Here is a 19,470-nt window from a genome sequence, read left to right on the forward strand (position 1 = left end):
CAGACAGATTTTAAGCCATGACAATTAAGCAAGCTTAGCTAATAATAACATAGGATTAATAATTACCCATGTTTGCAAACTTAGGGCACTCTGTATCTTACTTTCAAAGCCCTAGTATAAAATGATGCAGTATAAAAATATAATTTTTAGAATGATTCTCATGTTTGTCACAATATCACATTTTTTTAAACTTATAAATAACCAATACGAATGAAACCCTTAACAACAACAAGAGATCAAAGCAGCACAAAATTAATTTTATACTAAATTATTGAACCATCACATCATATAATAAATCATAATTAAAAATTTATAGCAGAGCGTGGTTTCGATCCACGGACCTCTGGGTTATGGGCCCAGCACGCTTCCACTGCGCCACTCTGCTGTTGCAGTAACCTTACGATAATAACGATCCCATAATGTAGGGTGACCATGATAATAAAACACATAAAGTAACATAAGATCTAAAAAGACTTCTAGCAGAGCGTGGTTTCGATCCACGGACCTCTGGGTTATGGGCCCAGCACGCTTCCACTGCGCCACTCTGCTGTTGCAGTAACCTTACGATAAAAATGATCCCTTAATGTAGGGTGACCATGTTAATAAAACACATAAAGTAACACAAGATCTAAAAAGACTTCTAGCAGAGCGTGGTTTCGATCCACGGACCTCTGGGTTATGGGCCCAGCACGCTTCCACTGCGCCACTCTGCTGTTGCAGTAACCTTATGATAATAACGATCCCTTAATGTAGGGTGACCATGATAATAAAACACATAAAGTAACACAAGATCTAAAAAGACTTCTAGCAGAGCGTGGTTTCGATCCACGGACCTCTGAGTTATGGGCCCAGCATGCTTCCACTGCGGCACTCTGCTGATACAGTAACCTTATGATAATAACGATCCCTTAATGTAGGGTGACCATGGCCATTAAATGTGTCAAGTCATACAAGATCTAAAAAGATTTCTAGCAGAGCGTGGTTTCAGACCAGCACACCATCAAAAAACAGCTATGTCAGTTGAAAATTGCATTCTTACATAGTTTTTCACTTAACAAGCTGTAAAATAACACACATATATATATATGCATGTAAAGGGCATAAATTATATCTTTATCTTACCATTCCTATATTAATAGCTAAACTAAAGCTATACTGTGTCGCTCGTCCTAAAAGAACATGTAATATGTATATGTGAAAGGACATAATATTTATATCTCATTTTGATGGAACGTTTCAGATAAACTAATTAATAAGTATTTCATCAAAATTTACTAGAATGATTTTTGCTGTTCATTGTAAAGTAAATATTAGTAAGCAAGGTTCTGGTATTATACTATTTTAAATAACGTACTTAGTACCAAAACTATAATTAAAGTGAAATGTATATTTAAATTAAACTCGTGATAAATCTATAAATAAAAAATATAAGAACAGGAAAGAAAACCTAAAGTAGAAACCAATTTTAAATTCAATTATGTTTTATCTAAACTGTCCTCAATATTTTTCCCCATTTCCTAGATTATCTATATCGTTACAATTATCGAAAGCAGCTTGCGGACGGCCGATCGCTATCTCCCGTTGGGTTTGTTTAATCCATAGATTTATGGCCCCAGCTACCACACTTTAATCCGTTCTGTAAGAAAAACTAAATTACGTTACTGAACTTTTGTAATAAGATTTTCGATTTAGTATGTCATTGGAGAAAACGTGCTCAGATGAATCGATTCACATACATGTATATATAGTAGCTTAATTTAAAGAACCCAATTTTTAGTAGATTATTGGTTTACGAAATCAGCCTCAGGTTATATACGATTACAGTAACAGCCTGTATATTTTCCACTGCTCGGATAAGGCCTCCTCTCCCATTAAGGAGAGGATCTGGAGTATATTTCACCACGCTATTCTGATGCAGATTGGTGGAATGCACATGTGGCAGAATTTCGATGAAATAAGACACATGCAAATTTCCTCACGATGTTTTCTCTGTCGAGCACGAGATGAATTATAAACATAAATTAAGCACACATATATATATATATATATATATATATATATATATATATAGTGTGCTTGAACCCACTCCATGGACCATCTTAGCTCTTATATACAATTATACTCGAAATAACTTCAAACATTAATTTGGTTGGTTTAGTTATTTGTCCATAATATAAACAACATCGACTTTCCTTATAAAGCCTTACAATAAAAATCTTTGATTTGTGCGAACATTTAAATTCTAACTCATGAATACATTTAGTATAAGCTCCAAAATATAAACAGTTACAATGAGTGTTGTAACAAATTTTCAATAACATTCCATGCTCTCAATGAGAACGAATAATAAACAAACATTTATTTCTCACAGTAGAGGCCATAAAAATACTAATAAGATTGATAAACGTAAATAGAAAAGCGTTTGCTTTGCGAGTTACTCTTAATTAACACGCATTGAGTTTATCCGGTATCACGTCTAAAAGCTTATTCTTAATAGAACATTCTCTTAACACGAAATCTTTACGATTCTAGCTTATATTATTTCTTATACGTAATTTAAATTGCTGGAAGAGTTCAGAAATGTTATAGGAGTTTCAGATATTACGTTGATATGACGACCTCCGTGGTTAAGTAGTATGTACACCGGTTTTCAAGGATACGCTACTTCGAATTCCCGGGTTCGATTCCCAGCCCATAGGAAATTAATTAGTTTTCTAAGTTGTCTTGGATCAGGTTGTTTGTTGTTTACCGTTGTTATTTCTGATTTCCCATAACACAAGCGCTTTAGCTATTTACATTGGGATCAGAGTAATGTATGTGATGTTGTCCAATATTAATTTATATTTATTTATTTTATATCGAAATCTCGATCGGGACAGTCAATGATTAAGGGTTTTTGTCGATAATTCTAAATACGGAACGCAATTTCGGGAAAGTTAGTTATGCTCCGAAAAGCATGTAAAGCTCTTGTTCACGCGCTTGATGTATCTAATTGTATTCTAGGAAATCAGGTTTCGGCTTTGCCCACAATTATTTCTATATGATAGTAAAACGTAGTATTAACTACCACAACGTCGACTTAATATTGTTTGATTTTATTATTAGCACTAAACAATATTATATTTAATACCTATTAAATTACAACCTCGCTGCTAGCATCTCAAAAAAATATATTAATATGAATTTAATTGATCAGGTAGGTTTGATACTATAAGATAACTAGAGAGAGAGAGATCAACGAATTATGTATATTATTAAATGTGTATCAACAATATATACAACTACGTTTAATATAAAAGTTTTAAAATATATATTCACTTTGTTTTCTAGTTGTAACGCTATAAGTATTAAATTGTACGTATTTGTTCTTCATCTTTCATATACTACTATGTAAGGTACATAAATGTACATAAATTTGACAAAAAAAAAAATAACAGAAAAAAAAAGACCCGCTGAGTTTCTTTCGCCGGTTCTTCTCAGGTCAGGGTGTTCCTTTTTCCGAACCGGTGGTAGTGTTTATTTGACAATCAATAAGTAAGTGTAATGCTTTTATATTGAATAAAGGAATTTGAGTTTGAGTTTGAGTTTGAGTTTAATATTTGAGAGTAGGTTGCCATTTCAATGTACTTTATTGATTGAAATATAAAATGTTCGAGCCAAACTCATTCCACAGCGAACTCTGGCTAGCTGTATTTCAAATGCTTTATAATCCACACAAAACACGAATCAAGTATAGCATCATACAACTCACTAAACCTTTTGATCTATATTCGTAAAAAATATGGATTTCCCATAAAAGCCGTGTAGTTGCGTACTAAAGTTCCCTTTCATGTTTTTAGTATTAAAATTTAATTATGTTTTAAGAATATTTATAGATTAAGCGATAAACTCGACTTTTATACATAGCTCTTAAATATCTTAGCAATATTCTATAAAAATGTTGTTAAAGAAATTAAAAATAACTACAGGCATTTTCGTTAAAGAAGTAATTAAAATACTTTTTTTTGGCCTATTCAGATTAATGAATGAACGTTTATTATTAAAATGTACTTAAAACGAAACTTAACATGGTAACTTACTGTATTCCAATCATAATAGACAAAAAACCAAATAAAAACCACATTTGATAGTAAAACGCTTTATTATTGGTTGGTTAATCGATGGTCTATGTATGGCTGTGCGAAAAAGTACCGTTTTGTACATTGGAATCTGTGGGCATAAGTACTTAAGTGTAGTGATGTATTTAAGTAAAGATATATTAATCATAAACTCTTAGTTGTGCAAAATATAGCTGTGTCATTAGTTAATCGCCTTAAATACGCTAATCTGAGATTCGTTTATCTTTTTTTATTTCCTTTGGAATAGGCTATACAGTCAAAAGTGCAAATTATATAAAACGTATACCTACACTACATTTTAACATATTAAGGAATAATATTCAATATCTAAATATTTTTATCATTTTAAAAAGTCGGTAGTGTCGTCGGTTTGAATGAAGCTGCTTTCACTATATATTAAATATTAAGTAACAGTCACAATGAAATAAATTAACAAAGTTTGAGAATAATGGGTTGACATTGTTAAATTTTTTACTGAAGATCCTGTGAGAATTACAACAATAATAAAATGGTATTTTAAAACCCTATTAAATAGGAAGAGACCATGGCAAAGATTAAGAAAGGGCAAGGTCAACTGGGCATAATACATTTTTCTTTCTTTTGATTTCAGTCAGTTCTTTCTAGTAAGCCGCGTAAAAGAAACTTCTTCCCAAAAACTGATTTAAGCCAATCTAGGGCAGTTTTATGACGGTGACACTGGCAGGAAGCTTATCTAGTTTAGGGCTACTCCGATATAGCGCTTAATACGCTCTTATTCATACTGTTTTACTTTCTCGCTGAAGAAACGCTCCTACACCTTTCTCCCACGCGACTTGTGAGCGAAAGGAAGAAAGGTGGTGTATGTGGGGCTCGTGAGCCATAAAATACCAGCGGTACTCACTTCGTCTTCTCAGGGGGGCATCACGGGATCGCTTGCGCATACTACCATGACGATTGACAGTGTAGCTTCAATATCCGTAAAAGTTCAAATTGGAAAAATGATCGAAGAAATTTTAATACATCAATACTAATTCAAATTACGCAAACGAACGTAGTTTTGTACAAATATGCTTTATAATCATATATGTACATGAGCGAAGCAAGGTAAAAGCACTACTTTTAAATAAAAATGCGACGCGAGCCAAAACATTTGCAGGTGTAATATTTTTTGGCGTGAAGTGGATTATGAAATGAGATACATTTGTGTGCCCATTCCTTTAATGTTTTTTTTTCTGTAATGTATGTTGTATTCTTAACAGCGGAAATATGTTTTATGAAACCGTTAGAAAACCATTTCTGTGTTACTGCTTCGTTTGTTTTGTAAAATACATCATTACGACCAAAAATTGAAATCTTAGTATTTTTCTTTACTAATGAGCAAATTTTGTTAAATAAAATAGAGAACATCAGCCTGTAAATTTCCCTCTGCTTGGTTAAGGTCTCCTCTCCGTTTGAGGAGAAGGTTTGGTACCGCCGAGCACAAGATGAATTATAAACACAAATTAAGCTCATGAATATTTAGTAGTGCCGGCCTGGGTTTGAACCCGCGATCACCGGGTAAGAAAGAAGTGGATAGAGTACGCGCAGTATTCTAACTAATAGAAATTTTAATTTTCAGTATTATTATCATGTTGAAAAAGCAATATCACAAAATTATCTAATCTTATAAGTGAGCAATACATGTATGAAAATCTCAAACTCAAATCAATGAAATTACGTCAACTTTATAAGAAAGTTTAAATAATCACATCATAAAAAGAAATCAAAATAAAAAAAAATCTAGCAGAGCGTGGTTTCGATCCACGGACCTCTGGGTTATGGGCCCAGCACGCTTCCACTGCGCCACTCTGCTGTTGCAGTAACCTGACGATAATAACGATCCCTTAATGTAGGGTGACCATGATAATAAAACACATAAAGTAACACAAGATCTAAAAAGTCTTCTAGCAGAGCGTGGTTTCGATCCACGGACCTCTGGGTTATGGGCCCAGCACGCTTCCACTGCGCCACTCTGCTGTTCGACTAAGCCTCCAAAAAATAATAAACACTAAAAAAAACTGCTCATGTCAATTTTAAATTCAACATATTTTTTCATTTAGTTAGCTATACCAAATGATACATAGAAACCTTATTATCATAAAAACATTTTATTATTATGATTACGTAAAAATTACTCTTGAATGAGCTCCTATAACGTTAAGTATACAAACAAAATATTGGTTATTATTTATGATGTAGTGCAATTTGATTCCAACGTCGACAAGACCGCCGCTTACGACGCTAAATTGTGAATAAAATGAGCGATGATTTATTTGAGACGCCAAAATATTCGTACGTGTAATATTTTTGATGGGAAGTGAATTGTGAAATGGGATCTTCATTTACTTGCTCATTTTTAAAGGGGCTCAAAAAAAGAGCTTCTGTTTTAAATTATCATGTCTTTGTACATATTTTTTTACTAAATAAGTACATCTGAATGAAGAAAAATTAAAGAAAAAATCATTGATAGACTATTTTATATTTAAGTGGGTGATCTCGACGTAGAAAGACACAAAGACCTACAAATTTACAAGTTGAATAAATTAATAGAATGCTATACATTTAACCCGGATAGGCATTTATCATTATATTGATTGTATTTATAAGAGAAAGTAAATCATACTATGTTCAAAACAATATGCGAACACATTAAATAAAAATACTTTGTATTTTTCTATCTTTATATTGATAGAAAACTTTTTTAAATGCTTAAATCGGTACGAGCATTTGTGTCGGAATTGTTTCGATCAATTTTGATGATTTTTTTTTGTATACATTGAAGTGGATGTCCACGTGGATTCAATCTGATCATCTTATGGCGAATGGTCGCCCTTGCCCAAAGATAATGGTACTGTAACAATCATTAATTATTCCTTTAACATTCAACAACACTAAGTATTGTTGTTTGGTGGTAGATTGTAATATCATATGTAAGTGTATTTGCAAAACCACCTCGGTAGGTATCACCTACCCAGGTGGTTTTGCACGATGCCTTATGAATAAGATTTATTTTGGACCCAGTATGTAACCCTGCGATCGGATCTCTTACCTGTACGAAGGCAGAAGCTAGTTCTGTATAAATAACAAAAAATATGAAATAAGCTTATACCAAAAAGAAATATTTTAATGACATTATTTATACGTAAATGCCAGTCACTAGTGACTTGCATACGGCAGATATCAGCTGCTATTCAGCAAAATCATCGAGGCACGAAATTAATAAAACTGGCCACTATAATATAATTTGAAACAAATTTATTTTTTTGCCATTGTTCTTTATTTTAAGGTCATTCATATTTTGAGTGATATGCATTGTAGAATAAGTTATTAGTTAGTTACTGTGTAAATATGTTATATGAGTGTATTTAGAAATATGCACTAATATTATTAATACGAGAATAAGTCTGTGTACTTTCTTCGCGTTTAAACAACATAACCTATTAGGATAAAAATTGGTTTGAAGATATGTAATTTGACTCCCAGGAAATGATACAGGCATTTTTTTTAAAAGGTAGGTGACGTTTGTATGTGATGAGTATAGTTTTATCCAAAGTTAGTATTTCATATAAAAATAACAATTATGTGCATATTTAAAATGTACACCCTGATCATTGTAATTGTTTCTTGCTTTATTTCGTAAATATATTACTTTTTCTATAAACAAGATGTGCTCTGTTGGCAGCCTTTTAATAAATTTAATTAATTTATGTGTTTTATTATCAAGGTCTCACTACATCAGTTATTCGTTTTATTGGAAGCTTAGTCTAACAGCAGAGTGGCGCAGTGGAAGCGTGCTGGGCCCATAACCCAGAGGTCCGTGGATCGAAACCACGCTCTGCTAGAAGTCTTTTTAGATCTAGTATTACTTTACCAATTTAAATACCATGGTCACCCTACAATAAGGGATCGTTAGTATCACAAGGTTACTGCATCAGCAAAGTGGCGCAGTGGAAGCGTGCTGGGCCCATAACCCAGAGGTCCGTGGATCGAAACCACGCTCTGCTAGAAGTCTTTTTAGATCTTGTGTTACTTTATGTGTTTTATTATCATGGTCACCCTACATTAAGGGATCGTTATTGTCGTAAGGTTACTGCAACAGCAGAGTGGCGCAGTGGAAGCGTGCTGGGCCCATAACCCAGAGGTCTGTGGATCGAAACCACGCTCTGCTAGAAGTCTTTTTAGATCTTGTGTTACTATATGTGTTTTATTATCATGGTCACCCTACATCAAGAGATCGTTATTATCGTAAGGTTACTGCAACAGCAGAGTGGCGCAGTGGAAGCGTGCTGGGCCCATAACCCAGAGGTCCGTGGATCGAAACCACGCTCTGCCAGAAGTCTTTTTAGATCTTGTGTTACTTTATGTGTTTTATTATCATGGTCACCCTACATTAAGGGATCGTTATTGTCGTAAGGTTACTGCAACAGCAGAGTGGCGCAGTGGAAGCGTGCTGGGCCCATAACCCAGAGGTCCGTGGATCGAAACCACGCTCTGCTAATATGCTGATGTATTTCCGATTCTTTTTAATTTATTTTAGGTAATCTATAAGCATTTAATTGTCACATCTATATGTGAGTAGTGCAAATTATATGTATTATACTATATACCATTTTATTTATTGAAATTGCCTTGTTACTTATTTTCTGCTTAGATTTGTGCATTCGTGATTATATATTAATTAACACTTTTTTTTTATTTTATATTGGTGAAGCTTGAAATTTCGACATTATCCAAGAATGTCTTGTTCACGAAACTGAAGTTTGCGGGTAGATGTTGATGTTGTTAGAAATGTGTTCATCGAACTACCTCCTTTCTCATACGTTTGCTGAGTAAACACTGGTCACCACTACTATTGTCGCTTCCAAACTTCATTCTCGTGGACAAGACATTCGTAGATAATATCGAAATATCAAGCGATACCAATAAAAAAAGAAGGTAAATCAAAAATCCCGTTTTAAACATATCGTGATTATGTTTATTGCTTGAGCACAGTTGCAGTATTCTAGTCAAGTCGTTATTAATACCTCATACACTTACATCAGCTAATTAATGTATTATTTTTTAAGTCTTACATGCATCTTTCAAATATAATATTCGAAGTTGCAATGCAATATTTATTATCTTGTCCGTTTTGCAAACGCAAGGTCTTTTTTAATTTAAAATCAAACTGTGTCCGCAACATTGTACGCGTTTGAATTTAACAAATAAAAATTATTGTAGCCTAAGTTACTCCCTATAATATTAGTTTTCTGCCAGTGAAAGTCCCGTCAAAATCAGTCCAGCCGTTCCATAGATTAGCCGGAACAAACAAACAGACAGATAAAAATTGAAAAAAAAAATGTTTTGGTATATGTACCGTGTATACATACATATTCATTGAGTAAAAAATGGCTATTTTAATAGTAAAGACTCCAATTTTTTTTTTATACATATCTATATAGATGATAGTTAACATATAATTTAATCAAATTCCTTGTCATTTTGATGGCCCATAATCTTAAATAATTATTATTCAAACTATGATGAGCTAATTGTCAAATTGACGGTTACAAGTTTTATTTGACGAGACCGAATATTCACAGCACTAGTGTAGTTAGAAAATCGAATATTGAGATAATATTTCAACAGATTTTTCATTGGCGATTTTAATTAGGAAACAGTTTCCAATATTCGTTACTCAGAAGCGATATTGTTAAAATTTTACTCGCTGTAATTCCGATTCAAATCTATCCAAAACACAACGTATTTTGATTTTGCCCGTATTCGTACAGAAAATATGAATAAAGACACAAATTTAAAAAATTGTTCCTAGTTTCTGACACAATATACAAATATCGATGTTCAAAGCTTGTTCAGTATTAATATATGTACATTCAGGGTAAGAAAAGGTTCGTCACCTTAAGATCTATTTTCGTGGGCTCAGTATGAGCGATAATCTGCTTTACCGATTGAGAATGACATATTGCGTCGTAATGTCATTATAAGTCACATGTAGCAAAATTTACTATTTAAGATTAATATAATATGCAGTTGTCTGTTTAGTGTTTTAGTTTCAAAAGGTAATGAGAGCTTACGACTTGATAAAGGAATTAATTTGAAAACTGACGAAAGGTTTCTTACTTTGACTGTACATATCAATTTTAATTTTAATTACAGAATATTACATAACACAAAACATTATTCGTAATCGTATCTGAAGTTTATAATATCGTATCAAAAACCAAGAAAAAAGTTTTAAAATAATTAAGACCTTCTGAATTAGTTATAACAACAAATTCTGACTCGAGTAATAAATTCACAAATACAAAATCTTTTATTTTGTCAATTGGGGCGGCATTCTTTACATTTACAAAACCAATTTAAATAGCCCGAGTTTGTGTTCGAAACGCGTCGGCATTTCTATAATTTCAAAAGATCCATGTTTACAATTCTAAGTCAGTTCACAATGGGATTACGTAACCAATTTCAGGGAAGTACAATAGTTTAACTATATTTGCTCGACTTTAGCTTTTATTGTGTTAATACCGATTCCCGCAATTTACTTTTTCTCGTCCCATCCGTAAAGAGCGGCCACATTGCGTCAGGAGACCGTCATTATTGAAATGTCTCGGTTCAGACCACCCGCGACATACAGATAAGTAGTTGAGAAAGCATTTTTTGTGCTAATCCAACTAAATACACACGGCTAGGACAGATAAGAAGCTTTTATGAAAATGACTTAGGCCTGACTCATGTTTTATCTTAAATATTTTTATTAACTTTTAAAGGATTTAAATTCTTTGTGTGATTTAAAAAAATATTGACTAGCTAAAATTTATATCATAGAGTTTATTTGTGTATGAGTAGTATGTTAATAATTAATATAACTTTTTAGTTTTGATAATTAAATATTCTTTTACAATGTAAAAATAGTATTAAATTGATTTTATTTGATTCAAATAAAATGCGTGGTTTAAATAAATTGAGACGGAGATATGTTGCATTTCACAAAATGAGACTAAAGTTATTATGTTAGCGCAACGGCTGTAATGTTCAAGGGCTCGTTGGTGGGCTCGGACGGGACTATTCCAAATATTTTACAAATTGCAAGATTGTTCGCGACGCGACGCGACATCACGACGTCGGTAACGTCGATAGATCGATTCCCAGGAAGGTTCGCTTACTCGGTAATCGACAGTTCTTTGTATAGAAGAATAGTGATGCGTACAATTTATTGTAGATTAAAAATGTATGTCTTTTTTTTCATTTCGCTTCATGATAAAATTAATGGCTTTTAAGTCTTATTGTACAAGATACTTTCATAAACATATAAAGGCGCTCTCTAGCTTGGTGTTGATTATTATAAATCTAATATTGCTATACATATATGGACGACGAAAAAGTGTGGTGTAGTATTCTTAGTTACAGAATGTTTAAAAATACTTTTTATTTCATTTGTAACAAAGTAAGTAATTTCTTATGATGGTCAGTATTGTTTTTAGTATTAAGAGTGTCATAATATCTTATTGATTACGGCCTCAGCGAAAATTCTCAAGGGAGACTAGTCTATTACTAACATATGATATTTTATACTACAAAAGTATAAGCGCAAACACAAGTGAACTTTCTATATCCTAACTCACATGGAAAGTTTATGGGCAAAACCAATCTTTTTACATACTTCTCGAAACATGGGAGTGTAATCTCTAGCAACTTCCGATTTCCGGTCTCCTAAGCTACGGCTTATTATAAAGAACTTCTATCAGATAACTGCCAGATAACCTCCATAATTCTTATTGGTCCTTCCTGCGTTGTGTTGTATTGAGCCTAAGAATTTGGAATGTATGAAGACCATTCACATAAGCATTATAACGAGACATTTGATTTAAATAAACATTTGGAGAAATTTTCAAATTTCGAAGACAACCAAACAAACTAATCTTATGAGTTTGCTCGTGTCCATATCGAGAGATTTCAAAATATTACAAGTGAAACAAAACAAATAAACACTCGCAGGCATGTTCAATCGGCGGTAGCTTATCAGCTACTGGTAAGTAGCATGTCGTTTCTGTCGCGTGTTTTCACGCGTGCAATTTGGCATGCGGTTGCACCCCGCTATCCCTGTCGCACGTTGCGTACAAAAAAACCAAATGCTCTGCAATCAACTGACCTCCCAGCTATAAATGTCATGTAATATTATATGCAAGTGATGCTAGCTGGCTTGCTACTATGCTGACTAATTCCGCCTTTTAAAGAGCATAAATTATAGTTGATTAATAATTTGATATACGAAATTCTTTGTATTCATTGTTTAGCTGATTTTGCGGTATTACAAAATATAACCTAGTAATCAGCGTAATTTCTAAAACTGTAGACGAATTTCTTATTGAAATAAGTTCTAAATCCTTAACCTACTAAACAGTGCTATATACGTACACGGTATATCAATATTATTTTCTAAAATATAATGTCATATCTTAACTACGCTATTATATCTACAATATAAACACAATAAATAGGTATATAACAAACATTATTAATTTCTAATGTATTAGTTTCAAAGAAATATTCTCACAATAACTTTACTTAAGTAAAAAGTTATATCGGAGTATCGTAAGTACTAATAAGTGAGAAAAAGTTGAAGCTTGGAAAACGTGAATCATAATACGTTCACGTGTAACTTATTACTTACATTACTTGGCAGCAACTTGATTATATGTTATAAATAAAAATCTTGATGCAACTTATCAATAGTGCGCTCGGAATAAATCAAATAACTCTCTGGATTAGCCGTCGTTGGCAAATGTGTCTTCATTCATGGTGGCACCGTACAGCATTGGGAATCTATAGAGCTCATATTATTAACAAGTAAACTTCATCTGTTGTACTTTCACTTAACATATAATGTGGTATTCTATAAGTTTCGATTGTACTTTTGTACATTATAATAACATCTTAATATTTTGGTTTATTGAAATAATAATGATATTCGGAATGTTCATACTAACTGATCTTTAAATAAAATTTACAATGTACTTTATTTCGCACTCTTATTTATTGATTTGTTAAAAGGTATTTTTTTGTAAAATATAGTTTCGTGACTTCTTGAAATAGCTTATGTAATATTAATTAAATTATACAATGTTATTTGTAAATAATATATACCTCGTTGGAACAATAACTTAAATATTAATTATAGTACCTTTATGACAAATACATGTAACAAGGTAACTAAATACACAAACATAATTCAATACTAAAATCATCTACGTAAATACTAAAATGTACTAATTACAAATCGTAATAATAATTCAACATGTACACAACTAATTAGTTATTAATTAACAGTGTTGTATTAAAAATATAATGGATGATACTACAAAGCTACTCTACAACATTTCTTTCATGACAGACGGGGACAGGTTTGAGTAAAAATAGTCTTCAGTGCAATCGGAACGGACCGTCGGACAATGCATTCATTATTGAGACACGCGCAATGCGCATCTGTGCGCCTAGATACCAGCCTGAAGCGGCTTGCAGTAAAAAGTTATAGTCCACACTCATCAGGATAAATAAATCGAAATGATTTCGTTCCCCACTCACTCATATTTTTGCATTTAATCAATTCTCGATATTGTATTAAAAAATAAAAAAAAATCATAGAGAACGATTGAATGACGAGAGAAAGAAGCTCTGTATTTTTTTAAGCGTAATTGATTAACGAGCGTTTCGATTTTCAGTCATAACGTTTTATAAATATTAATTCGATCAAATACATGACTTCCATTACAATATCTGAATGCGAAAAATATAATAAACTTGTGAACAGCCTTTTTTTTTATTCTACCATTTTATTAAGTATTTTCCATCAATTAACATTTTCGTTAAAGTTAGACCTTTATGAAACGATTGAAAGTTTTATGAAAATAAAACGAACGTATTCAGATGAGTGGGAAGTAGCCCGCCTGGAAGCGGTCTGTTGTAAAAAACGTGACTACGGAAATATATGCATAGCTTTATGCGGATTTAAGAGAACGTATGGGGTATGTGCGATTTTATTAAAGCTGCGCCAAATTTCAGAATTTTGGTGCTCGGTATTTAGAAGCAAAAAGATTTACCGTAACAAAAGTGCACTAGTTCGTGAGGTATTGATTGATTTCTTTCTTTTTTTTTTAAATTTCACTTTTCCCGTTTTTCGGTATGGCAACTGAAGTTAATCCGTCTTAGAGGGCAAAAATTTAAACTTTTATTTGAACATGGAAAGTTGTACAATATATAAATACTGTAAAGAAATTTGTTGCGTTCAAATCATACATGTTTCAAATTGTATTTAAACAATTTCCTTTATCTAAAGCACCCATCGCCCTTCTATCTCCAAGCTGAACAAAACAAAACAACAAAGCTAAAGATCAGCATTCGACGACCGAAATAGTGTTGGACAGTATTCAAAACTCTTTGGAATTACTATACTATTTGTTGCTCTCGTCCATTCAGTAACTCAACGCTTCTTTGTAATCCGTACCAATAGGAATTCAACAGTTATTAGAAGAATATAAATTTCCAGTGTCTACGTTTAAGATATCAGTTTCTATGTCTTTATTGGAACGCGAGCGTGATAGTTTAAGAAGTTATTTATTAACCGTACGTTCGTCTAGCGAATGGTTTTGGAGACGGTGTCGTAAAGTTGCCATGCGTGATTCTTAAACTAATATACAATTTTATAGTCTATCCCTTTCTTCTAATTTTAACACCGGAATTTTGTTATAAAACCATTTAATATGTAGCAACAGATACTCTATACATACATATGTCTAGAGTAAACATCTCGTTAGTCTAGCAGCTTATAAAGTTGCATATCCTGAAGTTTAGGGATCGAGCCCCGTGTCCGCCCGATAAAAAGTTATTGGGTTTTTCTGTTAAGAAGTTCTAAGTAGCAAGAAGTAAATTGGTATATTTATATCCCCATGCATCAGCAAAGACAGCCGTTAGTCCTGAACTTAAACCCTCTTTAATCGTTTTGGTTTTACTGTCTCATCGTATTATTGGAGTAAAAGAACAGCGACTTGGGTTTACACAGTGATCTAATATAACATGTAAGTCCCTTTAGAATCGCCACCGTGATATCAATCTGAAGGAAATTATTATAATCACTATATATTATGCATATTCTAACATATTAGATTGCTGCGTATTACTTAATAAAATAAAAAAAACAATCGAGTTTTAAAAGCGGTAATATTCGCTCAGTGTCCTTTTTTATTTTCCACAATTAGCACGATTACTTTACAGACATTAATTACTAGAAAAAGGAACAGCGCGAGCGATAAACAAAAGGTAATATACCCTCCATTTAATCTGATTCCTATTATTGCAGTCGTAACGCAACATTCCGTAGGATTTATTACAAAAGAGCTGTTAAGAAAGCGCTTTAGTTCGAAGACGGCATCGTGGGGCTGAATCTGTAAAATGAAGCGTTAGAATGTTTTAAACGAAGCATGATTTATCGAGTCGGCTCGGTTTGAGCCAGTCCTCGCCTTTGATGCTTACGCGAAACATTGCTTCGTGCAAAATAGAATTCTAGTTTCACACGCAACAAATGTACTCATTATCTGATGAACTTTCCAAGGTACGCCGGTTGGGTGGACTATCTAAATATATAGATCCTCAATACTTACGGTTCAGAGAATGCTGTTAATACTAATATTGCGACGGAGTTAAATTGGAGTTCCTCTTGTAGGTTTTAACAATATACTTGAAATACCATTATCATTACATTGTATAAAACAAAGTTGCTTACCGCTGTCTGCCTTATTTATGCTTATATCTTCAAAATCACGCAACGGGTTTTGATGCTGTTTGAATGAACAATACAGTTAACAAGCACTGATAACTTTAGAAGTGTCCAATGTAATGTCGTAAATAAACAAATTCTGTAGTATATTTAGTATCAGTATTGCACCCGTGCGAAGCCGGATGGGTTGCTAGTAAAGATATATTCGCTACAGTTTTGTCTTCGGGTACAGTCCTAGCTTGTTTTAAGTAACTTTACAACTCCGATTTGATAAAATGTAATTGATCGATTGCGTTAACAATAAAATAATATTTGTTCAAATTATATATGCGAGAGTCAATTTCTGATTTGATTTCTTTGCCAAACTGTCGAATGCCATGATTCCTTTACCCCAAACGCCCAATTAGAATACCAGTTGATGATATTTCCAGCTAAACTTTAGTGAATAAATAATATTAAAATACAAAAAAAGGCAGTCCTTTAATGTGACAGTGGTTCATTCAAGAATTCCTTAACGGATTTAGATCCAGTTTGTATTATGTTACAGCCTTGATAAATAATTCACATGTTTGAATTTGTTTTTAAAGGCAAGACAAATCGAACTGGTAGGATATTTGCGACGGTTTTGGGAAGACAAATCATTTAGCCTATCTTTTAATAACAGTCAAATTGATCAAAATGTTATTAAATTTAATTGAAGAAGTTTTGCTGCAATGATGTGACTAATATAATTATAAGCCTTATTATCTTTTCTTTACTTCTGTGACTAGCTGCAATCAAATTGCAATACAATTGACAATACGTTAGTACCTCGATGAATTTCTCCTCAGATTGTTCTAGAAAATTGTGTATAGTTAAGTACGTTTGATTTTTGCTAAGCGTATTGCCAAGGAATGGTCAATATTACTTACCGTGACGGGGCCCATTTGCTCGTCTACCAAACTTTATCGTAAAAAAGTAGGTAACATAGAATTAATATAAAAAGAAAAAGATTGATGAAGAAGCTAATATGATTTGCTAGTCATTTTGATTGTCAATTTAAATTATATTCGAATCAACCTAAACATACATATATAATAATGGTATTTCATTGCTTAACTAAGCCCATTTAAATACTTTCATAACGTTTATAAATACACAACAACAACCACAGCCTGTAAATTCCCACTGCTGGGCTAGAGGCCTCCTTTCCCATTAAGGAGAGGGTTTGGAAAATATTCCAGTATTTCTATGAAATTTGTCACATGCAGGTTTCCTCACGATGTTTTCCTTCACCGCTGAGCACGAGATGAATTATAAAGACAAATTAAGCACATTAATCAGCGGTGCTTGCCTGGGTTTGAACCCGCAATCATCGGTTAAGATGCACGCGTTCTAACCACTGGGCCATCTCTACTCTCTGTTATAAATCGGTTATAAATATTTATCATTAAATAACAAAACTAATAGCTGATAAGATGTGCAATATGCGCGGGAGTTGCCTCCGGATGTAATTACTGAGATACCCTTGCGTGACACGTAGGTTCTTTGAACGAGAGTGCTCTTTTAATGCAATGAAAGCAAATATCTAATGAATGATACATTACAGAAATTTATAATTGATAATGGACTAAATATGATAAGATATCTAGTTCAGAAATAATTGTAACCAAAGTGGTCCGTTTAAGTTTTAAACCTTTAAACAAATTTTGACGTACCCTATACTGTTGTGTTTACCAATTAATTAACCTCCTCCCCACTAAGTACAGTTCAAATTCGAAACATTAGTTTATTTTAAAACGTAAAGATAAGATTATATAAATGATGATAAATTTTGAAGTAATTTTAGCAATACGAAATCGGGACGGGCAGTTTGTATAAATATATTAATTTTTATGAGTTATATTATAATAATGAAACATATTGTTATAATATATAAATACCAATATTGAGATTGGAGTTTATTTTAAAATAAGCATTAATATTTCACCGAAATTTAGTCGCAGTTGCCAAAATGAATGTTATATATTTCGGCGAGTTGAAACCTTATTAGGTACTTATTTTCTAAAAAAGATAGTTTCATGTGCTCTTTATTATGCGACTGTCAAATTCTTATTGGAAGTTATGCCGCAAAATTATGCCACCGAAAAATAAACTTATATTCAGTTCGAGAGAAAAGTTAAAATTTTAAGAGTTTCGAAATCACGAGTAGATTATTGGTATCTCAGAACATAAGGATATAAAATATATCTATTTATTAATTCTTATTGCATAATGATTCATCTTTTCTTTTTTCTCTTGTGCTTAATGTTATATTAAAAACGGTGTGTATTTACTTATTTTTATATATCAGTTTTGAATATTAACATAATATACTTATTTAGTAATTTTACCAAAAACACATGCAAAGTTTTCGGATACGTCGATTTCGCTCGCGGGCTCACACCATAGATTCGGTGTATTTCCTAAAACTTATAATGAAGTTAACGTGAGCACAACATGCACTTCAAATGGAAATTGTGAGGAATTACGAAAATTAGCTCAAATTATCGAAGATACGACTGCTCATCGGCAGTGGAACATTAAAAGCCGCCCGCGGGCTCCCTTCGCGTGACAGGGAAAAATATTAATAATTATAATAAGTAATTGCGGTGCCCCTGAGTTTTGCACGATATAAATCTTTATTTTATGCTAAGACGTTTTTTATATATAGACAATAATGTACGGCTACTTATAAATTTTAAATTATCGTATGATTAAGCCTCCGCTTACTGGAAAATCGGCTACAGGGAATCCAAGATAATAATTATTATTACACATAATCGTATTGTTATGAGTTACGTACTTCTGAACAAATTATTTCTTGTGTATAAAATTAAAAATTACCATAATTTAATAAAGAGTAATTTCATATTTATACGAAAATTATGTCTTAGGGCAATGTAGGAATTTTATTATGTTGTTGTAAACTGTGTTACATACTCTATGGCTATGACAAGCACAAATACATGTTTACACGGCAATATTAGATTAACCCACAAAAAGGGAAACAGAAAACCACCGAGCGTCATGAGGCAGAATCAATGCTCACGTTTTCGTTTAACCATCTAACGTATCAAAGTGATATCGAATATTTTTATTTGTGTGGTCTCTTAGAATATTTACTTATAAGTGGCGGCCGATCGAGAGATTATGAGCATCTCGAGTTTTGAAAGAGAAAAAGTTTAATGTAAAGATCACTGACAAATTTGTAACAGAACAATGAATCGGATATTAAAGTATCTCCTTTCATGACACGGGCGAGCGGATGGGATGCTAAGGTTGAGATCATAGTGTGACAATCTATAAAATAGTTTAAAAATATATAAAGATATAATTTATTTAAATATCATTTATATATCGAATATATGTTATTGTACACAACATTTATCAATAAATTGATTAAAAACTTCTTTCTAAATAAAGTAAACTATATATTATATTGTATAAATAAAAAAAGGCTTTGAGAGTAAACTTGCAAGAGCCTACTTGAATTAAGTGTATTTTTATTTTAGTTTTTTTTTTACATTAATACACAATTATATA

The 19,470-nt window shown here is 32.5% G+C and overlaps 10 non-coding genes across 10 annotated transcripts; 5 read left to right on the top strand and 5 right to left on the bottom strand.

Annotated features, from left to right (window-relative positions):
* Nucleotides 1–313: 313 nt before the first annotated feature.
* On the bottom strand, nucleotides 314–385 carry Trnam-cau. The gene has a single exon. It is a non-coding gene; the product is annotated as a tRNA-Met (tRNA).
* Nucleotides 386–477: 92 nt separating this feature from the next.
* On the bottom strand, nucleotides 478–549 carry Trnam-cau. The gene has a single exon. It is a non-coding gene; the product is annotated as a tRNA-Met (tRNA).
* A 92-nt stretch (nucleotides 550–641) lies between these two features.
* Nucleotides 642–713, bottom strand: Trnam-cau. Its single transcript has one exon. It is a non-coding gene; the product is annotated as a tRNA-Met (tRNA).
* A 5,164-nt stretch (nucleotides 714–5,877) lies between these two features.
* On the bottom strand, nucleotides 5,878–5,949 carry Trnam-cau. Its single transcript has one exon. It is a non-coding gene; the product is annotated as a tRNA-Met (tRNA).
* A 92-nt stretch (nucleotides 5,950–6,041) lies between these two features.
* Nucleotides 6,042–6,113, bottom strand: Trnam-cau. The gene has a single exon. It is a non-coding gene; the product is annotated as a tRNA-Met (tRNA).
* Nucleotides 6,114–7,905: 1,792 nt separating this feature from the next.
* On the top strand, nucleotides 7,906–7,977 carry Trnam-cau. Its single transcript has one exon. It is a non-coding gene; the product is annotated as a tRNA-Met (tRNA).
* A 92-nt stretch (nucleotides 7,978–8,069) lies between these two features.
* Nucleotides 8,070–8,141, top strand: Trnam-cau. Its single transcript has one exon. It is a non-coding gene; the product is annotated as a tRNA-Met (tRNA).
* A 92-nt stretch (nucleotides 8,142–8,233) lies between these two features.
* Nucleotides 8,234–8,305, top strand: Trnam-cau. Its single transcript has one exon. It is a non-coding gene; the product is annotated as a tRNA-Met (tRNA).
* Nucleotides 8,306–8,397: 92 nt separating this feature from the next.
* Trnam-cau lies at nucleotides 8,398–8,469 on the top strand. The gene has a single exon. It is a non-coding gene; the product is annotated as a tRNA-Met (tRNA).
* A 92-nt stretch (nucleotides 8,470–8,561) lies between these two features.
* Nucleotides 8,562–8,633, top strand: Trnam-cau. Its single transcript has one exon. It is a non-coding gene; the product is annotated as a tRNA-Met (tRNA).
* Nucleotides 8,634–19,470: the final 10,837 nt, after the last annotated feature.

This window comes from Vanessa cardui, chromosome 15 (assembly GCF_905220365.1).
Source record: "Vanessa cardui chromosome 15, ilVanCard2.1, whole genome shotgun sequence".
NCBI lineage: Eukaryota > Metazoa > Arthropoda > Insecta > Lepidoptera > Nymphalidae > Vanessa > Vanessa cardui.